General features: G+C 46.2%; 1 long non-coding RNA gene across 4 annotated transcripts in view; it reads left to right on the top strand.

Moving 5' to 3' along the window:
- The window catches only part of LOC146356821 (uncharacterized), a 102,194-nt gene that overhangs the window by 44,118 nt on the left and 44,855 nt on the right, over window positions 1-13,221 (top strand). Inside the window, exon 3 of one of the 4 annotated variants that reach the window (XR_014787682.1) lies at window positions 6,173-12,408. The exons of the other annotated variants lie outside the window; for them this stretch is intronic. This is a non-coding gene — a long non-coding RNA (uncharacterized LOC146356821). Of the gene's footprint in view, window positions 1-6,172; window positions 12,409-13,221 lie in introns of those variants that run through there. 4 annotated transcript variants of the gene reach the window in all.

The raw sequence follows: 13,221 nt of genomic DNA, 5'->3' as shown, positions 1-13,221 counted from the left end.
GCGCAATTCTATGCATGTTTAGACAGAAAAAAGCTATACAACTCCTAGCATACCCCAGCCAGCATGGATATTTTTCTGTCTAAACATGCATGGGATTGCACCTTTAATGCAACAAGAGAGGCATTTGAGATTGTGGTACAAATAAATGTCTGAGCTAGGCTGTCATTGTTCTCATGTTACAGCATGAGAAAGGGGAGTGGCACATTCTCTGGATTCGAACCCAGGGCTTCCAGCCCCAGGTGCCAAGCATTCTCACTAGACCACACTAGCTGGGCCTGCCTGCTTAACTAGGACTTGGAGGCTATATACTTACTGGCATTTCACAGTGACAATCTGAATAGGTTCTGCACAGAATCTCTTTAATTTTGGCTTCACATCACAAGTGCTTCTCAGGGTCTGGGTAGTTCACTCAGCCTGCTGACGCCTCCCAGAGTTCACCCACCTCCTTCAGGGGCTTGAACTGCACCCATCATGATGTATGGCTGGGACTAGAGATGTGAAGGCCCTGGGAAAAAACAGAAAAAATGGGGGGGGGGGGAGAGGTGTGTGTTTTTTTTAAACAACAACACAATTTTTCCTGTTTTTCTCTCCAGGGGGTTGGGTGTTTTGTTTTGTTTTTGAAAAACTGAAAGCCCCTTACTGCCCCCCCCTTTCTGGGTTTTCCCCCAGGGCCAGGCTAGTTTCCCAGTATGGTGCCTGTAGGCACAAATGTGCCCACGAACACCTTCCTTGGTGCCCGCCAGGCTCCCTGACCCTCCTGGTTTGGTATTTGTGGTTTGGCATTTGAGGCTCAAGTTCTGTTTTTGCCTTGTACTCAGCTTCTTGGCCTGACAGTTTGTCTTCTGTGAAATTGGTGTTGGAGCAGAAAACTGTGGGTTCAAAAGGGTGGTTTGTGTCTTCGAACTCAGACTCTATCTCTGCCTTGTACTTGGATTCTTGGGCAAGTTGTTTGTGATTGGCCACACCTCCTATGGCAGCCATTTTGTGAGAGCACCCATGACACTCAGCATTCCAAATGTGCCCACAGGCCCAAAAGGTTTGGGGGCTGTGGAAAGAATCCTTTAACCTCACCCCTAATGTGTTGTGTGTACCAGAGTAGCAACGCAGTTATAAGAGTGCCGTTGACATCTGCATAAGGTGTTCAACAGATGCTTGTGCTTGTGTTTATTGTGAACCAGAGTTGCTCCATGTTGGTACGCTAGCCCACCCGTGTGTTGCCACCGTAGTCTGTGAGAAGCAAATTACAGCCTGTCAGCAGTTTCCCTGGGAATTGTAAGGGAGGATAGGTTCCTCTCCAGGCTGCGAGCTGATAGCATTGTACTTTGTGCAGTAACTGAGTGTCAGTAGCTGGCAAGCGTCCATCCTGTCCAGGGAAGGAACGTTCAGCCCCTGTTCCAGATAACAGACTGTGTGAATGCCTCCAAGTAATGCGGCTACTAGAGCATGGCTAGAGTTCTTCCCTATATGTGATGTATTTTGCTGTATAAAAGCCTGCCCTACTGAACATTCGGGGCTCTCTGCCCCTTTGCTGACAGAGTGCTTTGCTGGCCATGCAATAAAGGGCTTTTTGATCCAGGAGTCTTACCCGTGTCTAGTGTGATCCATTGTCTGGCTAGACAATGAACAAAGGGTGTGTTCTGCTCATACAACAATTTGGCGACCACAGTAGGACCCGTCTGGCTTGTGTCCCTCTTCTCCTCCACCCGGAATCAACGCCCAGGCACCACTAGATGAGTTCACCTGAGGGATCTTGTTTCCGGTGGAGGGTCGGGAAGACTTTGATAAGGGACGGGTCCAAGATAAAGGGTAAGACAGATCACAAATAAAACAGGTAAATAACACAAATATGTTGTGTCTTTTCCCGGCCTGTTTTTGAAAGACTGTCAGAATCCCAGAAAGAGAGATCCCTATAAAAGTTAAAATCAAAACTGGGGGTTAGACCCCCAGAAAAATCAAAACTGGGAGTTAGACTCCCAGAACAGATTCTGGCCAGAATCAGATTTCCTAGTTAGACTATGGAAATCAAAACTGGGGGTTGGACTCCCAGAAAGAAAAATAAAACAGGGGTTGGACTCCCTGAGCTCTAAAAAGCAAAACTGTGAGTTGGACTCTCAAAACCAAAATGGGGAACACATGTTCTGCCCCTTTGGGCAGTCCTCTAGATGAGATGATGAAGTCTTTCAAAAATTTGTCTGGTACTGCTGCTTTGTCAAAGAAACGTATGTGTATTTTGTGTTCTGAAGAATGGCCGATCACACATCTCATTCGTGGCCAAACATAAGATCCTTTAACCACCAAAGTTTGAGAGATTTAAGACTAGTCTTAGAAGATAAATTCCCTGGCCAGAAGGCTTATTGGTCACTTTGGGCAAATGAGGCTTACAAACGGAGCCAAAGAGGAAAGGTTTTTGCCCCAGAAAGCCTTAGCTCCCTACTAACAGCTCTGCCTGTGTATTTTAGCCGCCTCTGCCCTGTCTGGTTTGTGTCCCCTTTTGAGTTCCACTATACCAATTTTAACTCCCCCCCATCCCAGGTGGAAATGGAGCTCTTGGCAAGCCCGCCAGAACCAGCTTATTCGTCACTTAGAAGCCCTTTTGGCTATTGATGAAAGGGCAAAATGAAACACCAGGAGAGTTTCTTTTTCCAGACTCTCCCAGTCCATTTGCACATACGGTGGTATGGACTCAGAAGCTGAGCAGAGTAAACCTCTGGTAAGTGGCATGTTTGTGGACCAGAGCGCCCTCCCGGACATTAAAGGGTATTTTACTCGCCATGTTCCCGGGTGGCAAGGAAAGTCTGTGTCAGATGTTTTGCGTTTGGCAACACATGTTTTTTAATGGTAGAGATGAGAGAAAAAAGAAAGAAAGAAAAAAGAAAGAAAGAAAGAAAGAAAGAAAGGAGTCAGTAAATAGTCTGAAAATGCTGGCTGCAGCAATTTTGGAGGGAGGATTTTACAAGACACGAGGGAGAGGACGTAGGCGAGGAAGAAGTCGAGAAGGCCAGTCACAGGGGCCCTGGCAGCCACCTCAAAATGCCCGCGGCATCTGTAGTTATTGTAAACAAGCAGGGCATTGAAAGCATGAGGGTCCCCTCAGACTGAAGGAAAAAGAGATGAGTTTGAAGGGTGAGCAAGTGCAGAAGGAGAAGAAAGTAGACAATGATGGTCCCAAGGAGATTTCTACATAAAAACCTCAACAACTAACAATTGGAAACTGAAATTGAGTGCCCCGTTCTTAAAAGTCAAGATTGGAGAAAATGAGTACTCTTGTTTAGTTGACACCGGTGCAAGTTATTCCATGCTAAACACCAAAGAACTTCTCCTCTCGGGACGCTGAGAGCAGGTGATGGGTATTGATGGGATCCCAAATTATCAACCCCTTAGTAAAGAAGTCATGGTGTCTGTAGGGCCCTTTGAAACAGACCATTTGTTGTTGTTCAGTCGTTCAGTCATGTCCGACTCATCGTGCCCCATGGACCATAGCACGCCAGGCCTTCCTGTCCTGCGCTCTCTCCCGGAGTGTGCTCAAGTTCATATTCATTGCATCGGTGATGCTATCTAGCCATCTCATCCTTTGCTGTCCCCTTCTCCTTTTGCCTTCAATCTTTCCCAGCATCAGGGTCTTTTCCAGGGAGTTTTCTCTCCACATTAGGTGGCCAAAATATTGGAGCTTCAGCTTCAGTATCTGTCCTTCCAATGAGCAGTCAGGGTTGATTTCCTTTAGGATGGACTGATTTGACCTCCTTGCAGTCTAGGGGACTTGTAAGAGTCTTCTCCAGCACCACAGTTTGAAAGCATCGATTCTTCGGCGCTCAGCCTTCCTTATAGTCCAGCTTTCACAGCCATACGTTGCTACTGGGAAAACCATAGCTTTGATTAGACGGACCTTTGTCGGCAAGGTGATGTCTCTGCTTCTTACTATGCTGTCTAGGTTGGCCATAGCTTTCCTCCCAAGGAGCAAGTGTCTTTTAATTTCATGGCTACAGTAACCGTCTGCAGTGATCTTGGAGCCCAAGAAAATAAAATCTGTCACTGCTTCCATTTCTTCCCCTTCTATATGCCAGGAAGTGATGGGGCCAGATGCCATGATCTTAGTTTTTTTAATGTTGAGTTTCGAACCAGCTTTTGCACTCTCCACTTTCACCCTCAACAAGAGGCCATGCTTTTATACTAATGGATCATAGTCCTGTAAATTTATTAGGAAAAGATTTGATCCTGATAACTTGTGGGTTTTGCTGCCATCCACTCATTTGATGGCTCTTACTGAAGGAGTGGAGCCAAAATGTTCCTCCCTCCCAGAAGCCCTTGGGAAAATAAAACAAATGAACTTAATAGAGAAAAAAAATAAGGTCCGTTGGAATTTTAGAGATGAAGACAATCTCTTGTTGTTTCAGTCTTGTCAAGCTTAAAAGAAGAAACAAGCCCAAGCACAGGCTTCGCCAAGAGCGCGGCTGAATTGTGTGCTATTGTAAAAAGATCTTACAAGTTGGCATATACCATACAATACGAGAAAGGCAAAATTGTAGTTTAAGCTCCACTTGTGTGTTTACCAGAAAGGAAGATGTTTTTGAACAAAATAATGCAAGTAAAACTGCATGTTTGTGAAGAGAGAGTACACGTGCTGAAATTGTTATGATTAAAATGGGATTTTTATATGGTTAAAGGAAGTGTAAACTTTTGCTGAAAGTCACCGGTGAGAAGCAAGTAGACAGAAAGTGTAGAGGGCACCAAGTTGGAGAAAGATAGAGTAGAGGCTTGTAGAAAGCCAGAGTATAATAGAAATGCTGCAAAGCATAGTCAACTGATGAAGGTCAGGCGAGAGTTGCACAGGGAGTGAGAGCTCTGTGTGTAGAACTGATAACCACAAATCGTTTGTGGGTCATGATGTACCTAAAACTGAAAAGTTCAAATTAGTGAGTTGCTTAAGAATGTGTGCTTTGTTCCATTGATACAAGAAGTATATACTGAATTGCTCCTTTTGTTTATGCTATTGCTGTATAAGTTTAATCTCTGAGCATGAACAGATGTCTTTCTGATTATGCTGTTGCAACTCCTTATGAGAGCTTTGAATCAGCTAGTCTCTCCGCTTTAAGTAGCTGAGCTCATTGCTCTAAAGTCAAAAAACTGTTCACTGATTCACGATATGCTTTTAGAGTAGTTCATTATTTTGGTCAATTATAAGAAAAGAGAGAGTTCATGACTTCTGCAAGAACCCCCACTGAAAATAGAAATATATTTCAGATTTGTTAAAAAGCAGTTCTCCTGCCATTTCCCATTGCTATTATTTAATGTGAAGCTCATACATATGAGTGAGATGTTGTGTCCCACTCAAATCCCCATGCTAATGCAGCTGTAAAAGCTGCTGCACAAATATCTTGTTAATCTTTGGGACCTCAGCATAGCCCAAGATTCGTCCCCAAAACAAAAACAAAAAAAATCCAAGTGGAGTCGCGCAGGTTGTATTTTACACCCCGACTCTCTAAGGCGCTCCCGAGGTGGCCACTTGGTAGCGCCTAGGTCACTCCATTTTCTCTTGGCCGACATGCTTCATTCCTTTTCGCATGCCGGCAAGGAAGGATAGGCCATCTGTCAGGCCATCTGTCTCTGTTGCGTCACCTGTAAGGGTTGTGCAGGGATGTAGAGGTCTCTCAGAGGGTCTGTTTTTACATCTGCAAATGGATTTTATTCAAATGTCCAAGTGTCGTAGGTTTGAATATGTGTTAGAAATTGTGTGCCTATTTTTTCTGGATGAGGGTAAAGGCATCCCCTTGCAGGAGGGCAGATGCTACCACAGTCACTGAGAAATTTTTGAACTTTGTAACTCCTACTAGGAACAGGTGTGCAGGGTAATGAACATTTCCCAACACTTTCACTGCCCATATCACCTCCCCGCCCTCGGTTTGGAAAATGTAGAGAATGGGATACGGAAGAGCAAAATGTGTCAAGGTTATGTACTGAATTGAACTCTAATGAGGTAACTATTTTGCCATTAGCCCTGATGTCTATGAGGGCCACCCCAAACAGAAAACGTCACTTCTGATACGAAATTATCACCAGCAGGCCAATTAAATTTTTCTCCTCACCTCCCGAATATGAGGACCCTACCTACGCTCATTCATTGACCATAGACTATTGTAAGAAATTAATGAAATGTGTTAAGAACTTTCATTCACAGCTTGAAGAAGCATCCAATCATGAGCAGCGCCACAGCCTAGAAGCTAGAGATCAGGTCTATGTGAAAAGACACCAAGAAAAGGAAGCCTGGATCCATCATACCTGATGCAAGCGTGCCATTCCACCAGATGACAACGAAGCAGCCAAAACCTCCACCTTCTTCGGACTAGGACGAGAAGCAGATGACAACGGGGTAGCCAACCCCCCCACCCCACCTTCCCCGGACTAGGACAAGATGTGAGGGCCTGGACAGCAGACGGCATCAAGAAACAGTGGAAAGGCCTGTACCAAGTTCTTCTAGTCTCACACACCGCTCCCAAAGTAGCAGGTCGAGATTCCTGGATCCATTACTCCCACTGCACTATCGCCAGAGGAGCTACAACAGACAGCCCTGCTGAGTCAGGGCCAGAAGAAGCTGACATCACAGGATCAAGCCGCACTTCCCCTGACCAGGAAACAGGGGGACTCGAAGCAGGTGGCAATGGACGTCGCGGGAATGACGCTAAGCCACCTGACCGCGACAAGGGTGTGCCAGAAGCAGACGAAAAGTGTGCCGTGTCATGGCAGGCAACGCACCTAGGTGGACTCAAGCTGAAATTACAGCACTTGTCTTGAGCATTTTTCTTTGCTGTACCCTAACACTTGTAGTCAGAGGTCAGCCGCTTGCAGTTAATAACTGTAAGGTATAATGGCTTGCTTTTACAGCAAAACCTATTCCTTTGTGCATACTGCAAAGTTATGAGTATCGTCACCACAAACACAGTATATTTTCTGTAGTGGGGGAGAAAGCCGTGTTATTAATTACAAAGAAAAGTAGGGTTATTTGCACCAAACCAGTGTACTCCTGGGTGCAGGAAGCCATAGAAGAATTAAATAAGAAATGGGCTCCCCCAGAGACTACTTCCCCACCTGTAGATAAAGGTAATCCAGATGTGTTTAAAAAAACTGGCAGCCACCACAACGCCTGAGCCGATCCCTGGGAGTTGGGGTCCAAACACATATTTTCATTTATTGAGAGTTGTAGCTGCCAAGATCAGCCACCCTTGTTACATCTGTGCTCACATCCCCACTCATAGCCATAGTGGAGTCCCTCTAGTGGGTATCCCAGTGACCATTTCACAGTTGGCACAAGCACAACAATTAAACTTGACATCTCTTGACATAAATGGTCAGACCAGACTGTCCATAAGCGGTGACGTTATTGCCCCCTTTTGTGTTACCTACCATCCCACTAACCAGGCTAACATAGAACACCATAGTTGCGACATACCACTTCAGTTTGATGGGATAAACTGGACTGTAGAAACCGAATTTTCTACAGAAGTTGTGGCAGATGTGGTTAGCAGCTGGGCAACTGTTTCCCATAATCTCTTTTATCCCTTTACACAGAATGACACCATTTCCACTTTGGGCTTGCCAGCGGGTCTTTAGTGGTTATGTGGGCACACAGCAACACTTGTGCTACCATCTTTGTGTGCTCCATGGCAATGTGCCCCAGGGCTTGCGCTGTGCCAGGTATGTGCATTGTCACAGACCATCCCCAGGGCCGCGCCAACACAGCAAATGCAGTTGGGCTGGGTTTGGTCGTGGCCTCATACCTACATATGGGGTTGAAAGAATTATGCCGACATCTGTGCACTATCTGAATCCCTCACTCAGTTTATTAATGAAAGTGTTGCAATTGCCAGACCCCTCTCCACTGAACTAGCCGAAGGACGTCTAGTAGCCTTGCAAAATAGGCTAGCTCTAGACTGCCTCTTAGCCTCGCAAGGAGGTGTGTGTGCTTTAATTGGGAATCAGTGTTGTACTCAAATAACAGATAACCAACCTGACATCCTGCACCACCTAAATAATATAAATAAAATCTCTAAAGATATTTCACACTTAGGTAAGGATACCTTTAGAGATTGGCTAAGTTCTTGGCTTCCCTCTACTGCTTGGATAAGAAAAGTAGTTATGGCAATTGTTGTTATTCTTGTGTTAATAATTGCTATTCCATGCTTTGTGCAATGTTGTATAAACCTTGTTCCTCCTTTATATAAGGGCTCTCAACTTCTTACAGGCCAGGATGCAGCCATGCCTGTAAATGAACCCCCCTGATTGAAATGTCCAGCTCTCCAGTCCATTGCCTTAAACTTAAAGAATTCTATTAATGATCCAAGATTGTACTAAGAGCACTATTTGGATCAAACGGTGGATTGTGGAAAGAATCCTTTAACCTCACCCCTAATGTGTTGTGTGTACCCCAGAGTAGCAACGCAGTTATAAGAGTGCCATTGACATCTGCATAAGGTGTTCAACAGATGCTTGTGCTTGTGTTTATTGTGAACCAGAGTTGCTCCATGTTTGTATGCTAGCCCACCCGTGTGTTGCCACTGTAGTCTGTGAGAAGCAAATTACAGCCTGTCAGCAGTTTCCCTGGGAATTGTAAGGGAGGATAGGTTCCTCTCCAGGCCGCAAGCTGATAACATTGTACTTTGTGCAGTAACTGAGTGTCAGTAGCTGGCAAGCGTCCATCCTGTCCAGGGAAGGAACATTCGGCCCCTGTTCCAGATAACAGACTGTGTGAATGCCTCCAAGTAATGCGGCTACTAGAGCATGGCTAGAGTTCTTCCCTGTGACGTATTTCGCTGTATAAAAGCCCACCCTACCGAACATTCAGGGCTCTCTGCCCCTTTGCTGACAGAGTGCCTTGCTGGCCATGCAATAAAGTGCTTTTTGATCCAGGAATCTTACCAGTGTCTAGTATGATCCATTGTCCGGCTAGACAACGAACAAAGGGCGTGTTCCGCTCATACAACAGCTCCACTGTTCCAGGCCTTTACAATGTCACCTTTATATCCAAGGCTGCCTGCGCTCGATCATCAGGGGCCTCTTCAGCTGTGGAAGGGGCGAGGTGTGTATCAAATCAATCCCTGTGATTGGAAGGCAGTATGAGGCCTCTGGATTGGATAGGCCTGATACAAATGCAAGGAGCCTGCACTTTCTCGGTCAACTGTCCCTTTTGCCTGCCTTGAAGCAGCTCCCAGCTCTTGACCTCAAGGACCTTGGCTAGAGAATACATCTTTCCAATCTACGTTCAGCTACAGGCAACCTTTTTGGCCCTGAAGGCCACGCTCAGTGGCTGTGGGTTGCCCACCCCCTGACCTGCAGCTCCCCCTGGCCAGACCAGCCCTGACAACCCTTTATTACGAAAGGAGGCGAACACAGATTTTACATGCGCTTGGTTAGCTTTTGTTGAGATCATCTGGCTCCACTGAAGAGAAAACTGACAACTCCAGGCATGCCCCAAAGGCCTTTCATATCCTTAGAATCAGAAGAGCCAGATTTCAAGCTGAATAGAGCCTACAGTCGGGAGAAGATGCTCTCAGTTCACCTGAGGCAAACGAGGAACAACACCTAGGAGAAATGAGGATTACTCAGTTCAAAAGAAGCAGATTTTCACCATCCTAAAGTCAAATCTTATGTGAATCAAAGGCAGAACTGCACCACATGGGAGCCATCATGCTGGACGTGGAAATCTGGCACTGCAACGACGGGGTGGGTTGCTCGGGACCTGTGTGCCTGAAGGACTGCCTCCCCACGTGTGCCATTCATCACCTGAAGCCTCGGATTCCTCAGCTGTCAGAGGCCCAGAATGCGGGGGGGGGGGGCGCTTTGGGTTGTGGCAGCCACCTGATGGATTGCCCTCCTGGCGGAGATTTGCCCGCCCCAGCACTACATGGTTTTCACTAGCAGAGGCAGTCCACTGCACCTCGGATAACTCCTAGAGAGTTCTGACTTGTTCTGATTGACACCCAGAGCGGTTTCACCATCCCACTGACAACAGAGCCACCAGCCTCTGCTGATGGTTTTACATGTTTGACGAAAACATTTTTCGGAAGGTCTTCAGAAGGTCTAACATATTCATGTTGACATGTTAACATATTCAGAAGGTCTAACATGTTTGGAAGGTCTAACATATTCATTATGAATATGTTAAGACTGTTTCCTTTATCTGTGCCTTCACTTTGGCTTTCTGGGCTTTATAAATGGCTATTTTTGTTGATTTTGTGTCCCTCCCCTCCCCTGGGTTATATGATTTTGGTGTTTTTTAATGTTTATTTAATGTATTTTAAGGATGTGGTTTTATTCTATGTAGATTTTACTGTTGTAAGCAGTATTGAGTTTCTTTTTGACGAAAAGCCTGGGATGTGGGTTTTTAAGATAAATAAATAACATGAATACCTCTAGCAGGCCAAAGTAGATGGCTAATAAGCTTCATTTGGCTCAGTGGGTCAGAGGCTGCGCAGGACCTGAATGTAAGGCCACATCTGCAAGGCAAGCCAACTCTTCTATTAGCAAATAAAATATGATAACCTGATGTTGAACAGCAATCCATATATGACACAGCCAGCTCCAGTATCATCTGCACACAGAGGGGAAGCTGCTATAACAGCACAGATTCTCTGTCAAGTACCTTTTACCATTTTTTATCCATCTGGTTTGAATGGACCTCATCCAAGCAGGAGCATAGGAAATGCAGTCCCGGGCAATTAATATTGCACATTATGGAGGCACTGAGAAGATGCCATTTTAAATCAGTGCAGAGAGGGAAAGTGTGACTTTGCAAGTGGGGCAGAGTGATCCATCTTTGTTGGCCAGTGTTCTAAGCCAGGGATCCATTACATGAGAGAGCCTCTTATGGTCTAGCAGGTGGGGAAACCAGTGAGAACTCAAATAGATTCTGGAACACCCGAAACCACTGAAACACCTTACAGGTGTCTTTTTCTCCCACCACCAAATGACCACATGACTCTGCAAAGAGCATCATTTCCACACTGAACAGTTCGGGGTTTCCTCAAGGTGAAGATCAGTCATGGTGGATGTGCTTTCTGGAAAGATGGCTTGCCTACTGATCTTCCCCTTGCCAGATGCTGGGTGTGTTTTAGGGCACATTTTCAGTTTATGCAGGGCAGCAGTGACGACTAGTAGGCCTGCAAGCCCATGCAGATGTACTGGGCATCCTGGCGGACAGTCCTCTGGAATGCACAAGGTTTTAGCAGGAGGGGATCAGGGCCTGGGTTCCTTGGCAGACAAGTCGATGTGGAAAGGGTTCCATGAGGATTATGAGTTCCAGAGCTGCATTTTACAAACATTATGCTGTGTCTCCTATCACTAGGACTCAGAGTCATCCAATATATTTAGGACTGGCAGAAGATAGTACTTCTTTTTTTTTAATATATTTTTATTTATAGAAGATAGTACTTCTTCAGGTAACATATAATTAACATATGAAACTCATGGCTATAGGACAGCCTTCCCTACCCTGTAGTCCAACATGTCCTCCCGATGTGCAGGACTACAACACCCATAATAACCTCTTTCTTTCAGGAGGAAATGTGACAATGTCACATTAACACTTCAGGGAAAGGACGGCACTGGGACTCTTTCCACAAACCCATCATGTTCAAAGAAACAGCCATGCAGGTTGTTTACACCTCCGTATACCAATCCATCCCTATCTCCTCCATATACCCATCAGTGACAGAACATAAACATTACTTAGAAAAGCAATGTGGGAGCAACCCGTCAGGAAAGAGTACATCACGTGGTGATGCATGACATCATGACGCATTCCGCGATTTCAAACTACAGCTCCCAAGATGCTGTTTGATAGTGCCCATGTGCAAAAAGCCGTATACACAGAAAAAGATCTCAAAGGAGAACTGTCACACGAGATGCCATGACTGAATTCATTACTTTCAGACTAAGTGACATATTGCTTTGTCGTAAGTTAGCCCATCACTAGTTAACAGCTTTCTATCTAGCCAATTTTCAGTCCTGTGAAAATATTGAAACAGAAGCTTTGGTTTGCTTAAAGGAGCTTCAAAAAGCTCAGGCAAAGGAGCTGTCAACAGACCTGACCCCCTGCAGCCCTCTTTGTTCTGAGAGAACATGCCCAGGCCTCCATTTCTGGAAATGGTCTATTTTTTGCAACAAGTATATCGAGGGCTCTCCAGGTCAAATATAGCAGAAGTAGTGTAGAATCATAGAATCATAGAATAGTAGGGTTGGAAGGGGCCTATAAGACCATCGAGTGCAACCCCCTGCTCAATGCAGGAATCCAAGCCAAGCATCCCTGATAGGTGGCTGTCCGGCCTCGTCTTGAATGCCTCCAGCGTGGGAGAGCCCACCGCCTCCTTAGGTCATCGGTTCCATTGTCGATGTCAGGGTGTTTCTGAGTGCAGGGAGTGGGATAGCAGTTCAGATTCTGAAGGAGAACTGCCAGACATGGGGGAAGTGTTTTCCCAGGCTAGTCCAGACACCTTCCCCATGTCTGGCCTTTCTCCTTCAGAATCTGAACTACTATCCCACTCCCTGCACTCAAAAACATCCCTGACAGCCATATTGCTCTAACAGTCAGGAGGTTTTTCCTGATGTTCAGCCGGAATCTGGCTTCCTGTCACTTGAGCCTGTTATTCCGTGTCCTGCACTCTGGGATGATGGAGAAGAGGTCCCGGCCTTCCTCTCTGTGACAACCTTTCAAGTACTTGAAAAGTGCTATCCTATCTCCCCTCAGTCTTCTCTTCTCAAGGCGAAACACGCCCAGTTATTTCTAGGGATGTATGAAGCTCCCTTACCTGGAGTCCGCGGGGGTCTGTGTGTGGGGGAGGCAATCCATCCTTCCCCCCTGGAATCCTCGCCGGCCGGCTCTGCTCCGTGGCGAGTCCGCGGAGCTGCCAGCTGGCTTCGGCTGCTGGCGGACTTCCGGCCGCTGGGACGCAAATGGCGTCTGGCGTAGCGGATGCCATTTGCGTCCCTGCTCTTTGGCGTGATAGGCTACATAAATCTTTCTTCTGCAGGATGGCAGCGGATGGACCGGACTGGCCATTGGCAGGTGGGATCCGTTCCGGGGCAACTTCACGGGGTGGCGGAGGTGGGTGATCTGTTCTGCCACAGACTTTGAGGGGCCGGATTCTTTAGAAGTCCCTGGCGGAATTCTCTAACATCCCTAGTTCTTTCAGTCTCTCCTCATAGGACTTTGTTTCCAGTCCCCTGATCATCCTC

This window comes from Heloderma suspectum, chromosome 1 (assembly GCF_057233095.1).
Source record: "Heloderma suspectum isolate Gila_16-S chromosome 1, 16-S_ref, whole genome shotgun sequence".
In the NCBI taxonomy this organism is placed as follows: Eukaryota; Metazoa; Chordata; class Lepidosauria; order Squamata; family Helodermatidae; genus Heloderma; species Heloderma suspectum.
Note: the sequence above shows the minus strand (reverse complement) of the source record. Positions and strands in the feature narration are given on the sequence as shown.